This window comes from Anser brachyrhynchus (genome assembly GCF_964034855.1).
Source record: "Anser brachyrhynchus genome assembly, chromosome: 3".
In the NCBI taxonomy this organism is placed as follows: Eukaryota; Metazoa; Chordata; class Aves; order Anseriformes; family Anatidae; genus Anser; species Anser brachyrhynchus.
In genome coordinates this window covers 15318810-15329200 of record NC_137696.1, presented here as the reverse complement: position 1 = coordinate 15329200, position 10391 = coordinate 15318810, and positions in this window count along the sequence as shown.

The following is a 10391-nucleotide window of genomic DNA, read 5'->3' as shown; positions in this document are numbered from 1 at the left end:
CCAGCAACCACTGAGTTCTGGCCTGGACAGGACTGGAGATCAACGCACTAGCCATCATTCCCCTAATTGCCAAATCCCACCACCCACGAGCAGTAGAAGCCGCAACGAAATACTTCCTAACCCAAGCAGCTGCTTCCGCCCTGGTCCTATTCTCTAGCATAACCAATGCCTGAGTCACCGGCCAATGAGACATCACACAAATAAACCACCCAACCTCCTGTCTACTACTGACAGCAGCAATCGCTATTAAACTGGGCCTAGTGCCATTTCACTTCTGATTCCCAGAAGTACTACAAGGATCGCCACTAATAACAGCCCTGCTACTCTCGACCCTCATAAAATTCCCCCCACTAACCCTGCTCCTACTAACATCCAAATCCCTCGACCCAGCTCTACTCACCGCCATGGCCCTAGCCTCAACAGCACTAGGAGGCTGAATAGGACTGAACCAAACACAAACACGCAAAATCCTAGCCTTCTCGTCCATCTCCCACTTAGGCTGAATCGCCATCATCCTAGTTTACAGCCCCAAATTGGCCTTACTTACCTTCTACCTATACACAATCATAACATCAGCCGTATTCCTAGCCCTTAACAAAATCAAAGCCCTTAACCTATCCATGATCACAACCTCATGAACAAAAACCCCAGTGCTAAACGCCACCCTAATACTAGTACTTTTATCCCTAGCAGGCCTCCCCCCATTAACAGGCTTTATACCAAAGTGACTTATCATCCAAGAACTAACTAAACAGGAAATAACACCAGCAGCCATGGCAATTGCCATGCTATCACTGCTCAGCCTCTTCTTCTACCTACGCCTCGCATACCACTCAACAATTACCCTTCCCCCCAACTCCTCTAACCACATAAAACAATGATACACTAGCAAAGCCCCAAGCACACCTACTGCGGTCCTTGCCTCACTATCAATCCTCTTACTTCCCCTGTCCCCAATAATACATGCCATTGTCTAGAAACTTAGGATAACACCCCAAACCGAAGGCCTTCAAAGCCTTAAATAAGAGTTAAACCCTCTTAGTTTCTGCACATTAAGACTTACAGAATATTAACCTGTATCTTCTGAATGCAAGTCAGACGCTTTAATTAAGCTAAAGCCTCCCTAGACAGATGGGCTTCGATCCCACAAAACTCTAGTTAACAGCTAAATGCCTAAACCAATTGGCTTCTGCCTACAAAGACCCTGACGCACCCTAGTGCGCATCGATGAGCTTGCAACTCAACATGAATTTCACTACAGAGCCGATAAGAAGAGGAATTAAACCTCTGTAAAAAGGACTACAGCCTAACGCTTCAACACTCAGCCATCTTACCCGTCACCTTCATCAACCGATGACTATTTTCCACTAACCATAAGGATATTGGCACCCTGTACCTCATCTTCGGGGCATGAGCAGGAATAGTCGGCACCGCACTCAGCCTATTAATCCGCGCAGAACTAGGACAACCAGGAACTCTCCTAGGCGACGACCAAATTTACAATGTAATCGTTACCGCTCACGCCTTTGTAATAAGCTTCTTTATAGTCATACCCATCATGATCGGAGGATTCGGCAACTGATTAGTCCCCCTCATAATCGGTGCCCCCGACATAGCATTCCCGCGAATAAACAACATAAGCTTTTGACTCCTCCCCCCATCATTCCTCCTCCTACTAGCCTCATCCACTGTAGAAGCTGGCGCCGGCACAGGCTGAACTGTCTACCCTCCCCTAGCAGGTAACCTTGCCCACGCCGGAGCTTCAGTAGACCTGGCTATCTTCTCACTCCACTTAGCCGGTATCTCCTCCATCCTTGGGGCCATCAACTTTATCACCACAGCCATCAACATAAAACCCCCCGCACTCTCACAATACCAAACCCCACTATTTGTCTGATCCGTACTAATTACCGCCATCCTACTCCTTCTATCACTCCCCGTACTCGCCGCCGGTATTACAATATTACTAACTGATCGAAACCTAAACACCACATTCTTCGACCCCGCTGGAGGAGGAGACCCAATCCTGTACCAACACCTATTCTGATTCTTCGGACACCCAGAAGTCTATATTCTGATCCTACCGGGGTTCGGAATCATCTCACACGTAGTCACGTACTACTCAGGCAAAAAGGAGCCCTTCGGCTACATGGGAATAGTCTGAGCCATACTATCCATCGGCTTCCTAGGATTCATCGTCTGAGCTCACCACATGTTTACAGTAGGAATAGACGTTGATACCCGAGCCTACTTTACATCAGCCACTATAATCATTGCCATCCCTACCGGAATCAAAGTATTTAGCTGACTAGCCACCCTGCACGGAGGAACAATCAAATGAGACCCCCCCAATACTATGAGCTCTAGGATTTATCTTCCTATTTACCATCGGAGGATTAACAGGAATCGTTCTTGCAAACTCTTCCCTAGACATCGCCCTGCACGACACGTACTACGTAGTTGCCCACTTCCACTACGTCCTATCCATAGGCGCTGTTATAAATGACTGAGTCCCAAATAGGATTACAATCAGAGTTTACAATTTATTAAACGAATAGAGGCAAGCAAACAGCGCTGGGTGCGCCGGGAGTCTCTGCTCCACCGGGACGCACACCCGTTACGTAAGGCATCTACTTTTTTATACTCCTAGGCTAATACATATTTATTACTACTTCTAAAAGAGGCAAGGTTATTATAATTGGTTTCCCGAATCCGATGTCGTCTGCTTATCAGTCTCTGTTACTTTCTCAGGGGCCGCTCGAACAGGGAGACAGGGAGGCTCATATTTTCCTCCTTATCTAGTGGTCCAGGGAGACAGGGAGACAGGAAGGCTCTTATTCTTCCTCCTTATCTAGTGGTCTCTTGGCCGGCTATCAGAAGTTACTGCACATCCGTGCAAAGTCAGCAGTTTTTCTCCGAAGAAATCCCTTTGTTCTTTTCTCGCCTAAACCCAGGCCTCAATGTTAACCCTTCAAAACCCCTTAGTGGCACGAATTGCTGGACCATTTCTTACAATTCCTCCCTTTTTTTTTTTTTTTTAATCATCAATTCGTGTCTCTCCTTCAACCTTTGTCAGTAACAATTGGATTTCATCAGTCAGTTCTCGGGGTGTCCACTTCTTAAGCATCATTATCGACACGTCACCTTTTCTCTCCACTGAAGTCATCACAAATTGGGTGCTATTTATTATTCGCCGTATCAACAACGTAAAGCAAGGTATCATAAAAGGTATAAACAATAATGTCATTACACCACATAAAAATAAAAATAGCATCCTTTTAACCCATGGTTCACCAGGCAACCATGAAAAGAAATCCCAATCCATACCCTTCCAAGTTTGTACTGGGACGTGGGCTAGCTTTCTAATTTCCTTTGTTATCTGCTTGACCACTTTTCCATTATCATCAATCTGTAGACAACAATTAGAATCGTTCAGTTTTCCACATACTCCCCCTTCTTCTGCTAGTAAATAGTCTAAGACCATTCTATGTTGGAATATAGCATTTCTCATTTGAGTGGATTGGTCAGCCAAAAGATCCAAGGCTGTCGCTGTTTGATTTGTTACAACTTCGAGGATAGCTTGCAACCTAATTATTCGGTTCAAATTATAAATAGGTTCTCGGGCTCCTGATATCAACTCATTTGAGTTCCAGGTGGCTGGCCCATAATGCTGTATGATTCTTTCAGGAGGCCATTCATCCTTTCCCCATTTTTGGGCACTATCCCCGGATAAGGAAGTATCAACAGATCGTTTTACTCTGTTCAGGTCATCATATAATCTTATTCCTAAATGATTTCCTTGTGTTTGTGACAATAAAAAGAACAAGGGTCTTATGTACCCCCCATAGCATATTCCCGACCAGTTTCCAGGTAGCCTCTTGTAAGCATGTTTGCCACACACCCAATAATGTCCCTTTAGGGCCCACGTCCCGTTTGGAAAATGACCATCCCATCCATCTTTACCCTTTGGGGCGTGATAATACAGAGTGTCCTTGTTACCGAGTGGTCCTGTTACAATGTCTGCCCCGTTTGTACTCGTATATGCACGCTTCCGAGCTCCCACGTTGGGTTTCCACTTACAGTCACAATTCAGTTCTCTTTGGCGACCTGTCATATTATAAGCCTTTTTCGCCGTCCAATCTTGAGAGTGTGGGAAGCGCCTTCAATCATGGGGTTGGGCCCGCTTTCAGAGCTTGTGTTACCATTCAGCCCTTCAGGGTGATCCAGCTCCTGGAAAAACTAATCACAATTTTATTATGGGTTTAAAAGGTTCTCATGTTATTTTTCTCAGGACAAACTGATTTTGGTGTAGGAGAAGTCCGGTCGAGGCACTCTCACTCGGCGGTCAATACCCATAGGGGTTGCCTCCCTCGGTAGACCATACACACCGCAGTGGAGGGTCCTACCCCGGTCTTGCCTTCTCCCTTTCCTCCCTTCAGACTTGTCCTCTTTATCCAGTGCCCTTAATTCATGCAGAACCTTATTGCTGGGATATCAGTTCCTCTTTAATCTCAGTTTCAGTTCCCCAGGAGTGGACTCAACCCTCCAGGCTTCGGTAGTTATTGGTCCTTTTATTCTGGATGCGTGGGTCCAACCCCTTTCTGCCGTTCTCACAGCTGTTTCAGTAGTAAGTAAAACAAGGTACGGTCCCTCCCATCGGGGGTTCAATGATTCTTCTCTCCAGGTTTTTATTAAGACCTTGTCTCCTGGTTGTATTTTATGAATAGCAAATCCTAAAGGTGGTGTCTGAGTCATCATCCCAATTTCTCTTAGCTCCTGTAATCTCCTTCCAATGGTAATTATGTATTTCTGGATACTATGATCCTCAATTACATTGTTCCCTAGGGGCATCCCTTGAGAATAAGGCATACCATATAACATTTCATATGATGATAATCCAGTCTCACTGTGTGGTTTAGTTCTTATGTTTAAAAGTGCCAATGGTAAGCATTTCGTCCAGGGCAGCTGTGTCTCGATCATTAACTTAGTCAATTGTTGTTTTATTGTTTGATTCATCCTTTCTACTTTCCCTGAGCTCTGTGGGTGCCAGGGAGTGTGGTATTCCCACTGAATACCTAATGATTGACACAACAATTTTATTATTTTAGAAGTAAAGTGTGTGCCCTGATCAGAATCAATGTACTGGATTATCCCATACCTTGGTATTAAATGTTCCAATAAAATTTTTACCACTGTCTGTGCAGTAGCTCGTGCTACAGGATAAGCTTCTACCCATTGTGTTAAATGATCTACGATTACCAATAGATATTTCATTCTCCCTACCTTGGGCAATTCAGTGAAATCAACTTGTACTTTCTCGAAAGGCCTATAAGCTGTTTTTCTGTTTCCATGACAACTCTCCCGGACCCATCATGGTCCCTCTGCCCCAGAGGGCTCACACCGCGATTTAGAGATCTCAGCCTCGGGTTGAGGCGGAACTATTAACATTCCTACATCCTCTTCCCCTGCTCATTCAACTTCAAACAGCTCTGTTAAATACTACATGCCACACAGCCTTTAACACCTTCAACAACCCTTTTAACACTTCCTTTATCTTTCTCCAGCCCGTACTTTTCTAATGCCAACACCAAAGGCTCAGTCAGGGGCCAACTTAATTCCAAACCTTTTCCCTCCAAGATGCTGAAACAACATATCAGTATACAACATTTCATCCTATTTTCCTTCTCTCCTCAAAAACATTAATTGCAAGACACTGTTATAGTCGATTGATCCATAAAGTGGCCATTTAGTTTATATAGTGGCCACCATTGATTGCAATACTTAGTGAAAGTCCTCTTGCTTTCTGTGCCCCCATTTCTAACAATATCCTTCCAATGTGCCAATATGCACCCAAGGAGGCTTTTTTTTTTTTTTTTTTTTTTAGGACGTCTTTTTTTTTTTGGATTTTCCCCTTTTCCTTGATTTCCCATTCCCTTTTATTTATTTATATTACTTACTGTCCCTTGTTTCAATTTCCACGCAAACCTTTTTATTGTCCCAAATAGGATTACAATCAGAGTTTACAATTTATTAAACGAATAGAGGCAAGCAAACAGCGCTGGGTGCGCCGGGAGTCTCTGCTCCACCGGGACGCACACCCGTTACGTAAGGCATCTACTTTTTTATACTCCTAGGCTAATACATATTTATTACTACTTCTAAAAGACGCAAGGTTATTATAATTGGTTTCCCGAATCCGATGTCGCCTGCTTATCAGTCTCTGTTACTTTCTCAGGGGCCGCTCGAACAGGGAGACAGGGAGGCTCATATTTTCCTCCTTATCTAGTGGTCCAGGGAGACAGGGAGACAGGAAGGCTCTTATTCTTCCTCCTTATCTAGTGGTCTCTTGGCCGGCTATCAGAAGTTACTGCACATCCGTGCAAAGTCAGCAGTTTTTCTCCGAAGAAATCCCTTTGTTCTTTTCTCGCCTAAACCCAGGCCTCAATGTTAACCCTTCAAAACCCCTTAGTGGCACGAATTGCTGGACCATTTCTTACAGGCGCCGTCTTTGCCATTCTAGCAGGATTTACTCACTGATTCCCACTACTCACTGGGTTTACCCTACACCAAACATGAGCAAAAGCCCACTTCGGGGTAATATTTACAGGAGTAAACCTAACGTTCTTCCCCCAGCACTTCCTAGGCCTAGCAGGAATACCCCGACGATACTCGGACTATCCCGACGCCTACACACTATGAAACACCATTTCCTCCATCGGCTCCCTAATCTCAATAGTAGCCGTAATCATACTAATATTCATCATCTGAGAAGCCTTTTCGGCCAAACGAAAAGTCCTACAACCAGAACTAACTACCACAAACGTTGAATGAATCCACGGCTGCCCTCCCCCATACCATACTTTCGAGGAACCGGCCTTCGTCCAGGTACAAGAAAGGAAGGAATCGAACCCTCACATGCTGGTTTCAAGCCAACTGCATTCACCGCTCATGCTTCTTTCTTATGAGACGTTAGTAAACCAATTACATAGCCTTGTCAAGACTAAATCACAGGTAAAAATCCTGTACATCTCATGTGGCCAACCACTCCCAACTAGGATTCCAAGACGCCTCATCACCCATCATAGAAGAACTCGTTGAATTCCACGACCACGCCCTAATCGTTGCCCTAGCTATCTGCAGCCTAGTTCTCTACCTTTTAGCCCACATACTAACAGAAAAACTCTCGTCCAATGCTGTAGACGCCCAAGAAGTAGAGCTGATCTGGACAATCCTACCTGCTATCGTCCTGGTACTCCTCGCCCTCCCATCCCTACAAATCCTCTACATAATGGACGAAATCGACGAACCAGACCTCACCCTAAAAGCCATCGGCCACCAATGATACTGAAGCTACGAATACACAGACTTCAAAGACCTATCATTCGACTCCTACATAGTGCCCACCCCAGACTTACCCAACGGCCACTTCCGACTGCTAGAAGTTGACCACCGCGTAGTTATCCCAATAGAATCCCCCATCCGCGTGATCATTACTGCAGGAGACGTACTCCACTCCTGAGCAGTCCCAACGCTCGGAGTTAAAACAGACGCAATCCCAGGCCGACTAAACCAAACTTCATTCATTACCACCCGGCCTGGGATTTTTTACGGACAATGCTCAGAAATTTGCGGGGCTAATCACAGCTACATACCCATTGTAGTAGAATCAACCCCACTCCCACATTTCGAGGCCTGATCGTCCCTTCTATCATCATCCTAATCATTAAGAAGCTATGCAACAGCACTAGCCTTTTAAGCTAGCCAAAGAGGGACTTCCCCCTCCTTAATGATATGCCACAGCTTAACCCCGCACCATGATTTTCAATCATAATTATAACCTGATTAACCCTAGCACTCCTCATCCAACCAAAACTACTAGCCTTCACCACAACCAACCCCCCATCAAATAAGACCTCCCTCACTACCAAACCCACACCATGATCCTGACCATGAACCTAAGCTTCTTTGACCAATTTTCCAGCCCCAATCTATTTGGCATCCCCTTAATCCTACTATCCCTACTCTTCCCAGCCCTACTATTCCCGTCCCCAAACAACCGATGAATCAACAACCGCCTTTCTACTATCCAAACATGACTCCTTCACCTAATCACAAAACAACTAATAGTCCCACTCAACAAAAATGGCCACAAATGAGCCATAATATTTACATCCCTAATAATCATACTTCTTACAATCAACCTTCTAGGCCTCCTTCCATATACATTCACCCCAACCACCCAACTATCTATGAACATAGCCCTAGCCTTCCCACTATGGCTCGCCACACTACTAACAGGCCTACGAAACCAACCATCAGCCTCTTTAGCCCACCTATTACCCGAAGGTACCCCTACACCCCTAATCCCCGCACTAATCCTGATCGAAACAACCAGCCTACTAATCCGCCCCCTAGCCCTCGGAGTCCGCCTTACAGCCAACCTTACAGCAGGACACTTACTCATCCAACTCATCTCTACAGCCTCCATTGCATTAATACCCACCCTTCCTGCAGTATCCATCCTAACAATAATCATCCTACTACTCCTAACCATCCTAGAAGTAGCAGTAGCCATAATCCAGGCCTACGTCTTCGTGCTCCTTCTAAGCCTATACTTACAAGAAAACATCTAATGGCACACCAAGCACACTCATACCACATAGTTGACCCAAGCCCTTGACCAATCTTCGGGGCAGCCGCCGCCCTACTCACAACCTCAGGATTAATCATGTGATTCCACTACAACTCATCCATACTACTAACCCTAGGCCTCATCTCAATACTCCTAGTAATACTCCAATGATGACGAGACATTGTACGAGAAAGCACCTTCCAAGGCCATCACACTCCCACAGTCCAAAAAGGCCTACGATACGGCATAATCCTTTTCATCACATCCGAAGCATTCTTCTTCTTAGGGTTCTTCTGAGCGTTCTTCCACTCGAGCCTGGCCCCAACCCCAGAACTAGGAGGCCAATGACCCCCAACAGGAATTAAACCACTCAACCCGATAGAAGTCCCCCTACTAAACACAGCCATCCTACTAGCCTCAGGCGTTACCGTAACGTGAGCCCATCACAGCATCACAGAAGGAAACCGAAAACACGCCATCCACGCCCTAACCCTAACGATCCTCCTGGGATTCTACTTCACAGCCCTACAAGCAATAGAATACCACGAAGCCCCATTCTCAATCGCCGATAGCGTCTACGGATCTACCTTCTTCGTTGCCACTGGATTCCACGGACTCCACGTAATCATCGGATCCTCCTTCCTGACCGTCTGCCTCTTCCGACTGATCAAGTTCCACTTTACATCAGACCACCACTTCGGATTCGAGGCAGCAGCCTGATACTGACACTTCGTAGACGTCATCTGACTATTCCTCTACATAACCATCTACTGATGAGGATCTTGCTCTTCTAGTATATTAATTACAATTGACTTCCAATCTCTAGAATCTGGTATAAACCCAGAGGAGAGCAATGAACGCACTCATGTTCATATTCGCCCTATCATCAATCCTAAGCGCCGCCCTAACCGCATTAAACTTCTGACTCGCCCAAATAAACCCCGACTCAGAGAAACTCTCACCGTACGAATGTGGATTCGACCCACTTGGATCTGCTCGATTACCATTCTCAGTCCGATTCTTCCTCAGTAGCCATCCTGTTCGTCCTATTCGACCTAGAAATCGCCCTCCTACTCCCCCTGCCATGAGCCGTCCAACTCCAATCCCCCCTAATGACCCTCACCTGAACTGTAGTGATCCTCCTTCTCCTAACACTCGGACTGGCCTACGAGTGAATTCAAGGGGGCCTAGAATGAGCAGAATAACAGGAAGTTAGTCTAACCAAAAAGATAGCTGGTTTCGACCCAGCAGATTACAGCCAACCCTGTAACTTTCTTATGTCGCCCCTACATTTAAGCTTCTACTCAGCCTTCATTTTCAGTGGACTAGGGCTAGCCTTCCACCGAACCCACCTAGTATCCACCCTACTATGCCTTGAAAGCATAATATTATCGATATTCGTAGGCCTATCAATATGATCCATCGAAAACCAAGTCTCCTCATTCACCATGGTACCAATTCTCATGCTAACCTTCTCAGCGTGTGAGGCGGGCACAGGCCTGGCCATCCTAGTAGCCTCCACCCGCACACATGGCTCCGACCATCTACACAACCTAAACCTCCTGCAATGCTAAAAATCATCCTACCCACAATCATACTTCTTCCAACAGCCCTGCTGTCTCCACCAAAATTTCTATGGACTAACACCACCTTATACAGCCTCCTAATCGCTGCCCTAAGCCTACAGTGATTAATCCCAACCTACTACCCCTACAAATTTTTATCCAACTGAACAGGAATTGACCAAATCTCATCCCCC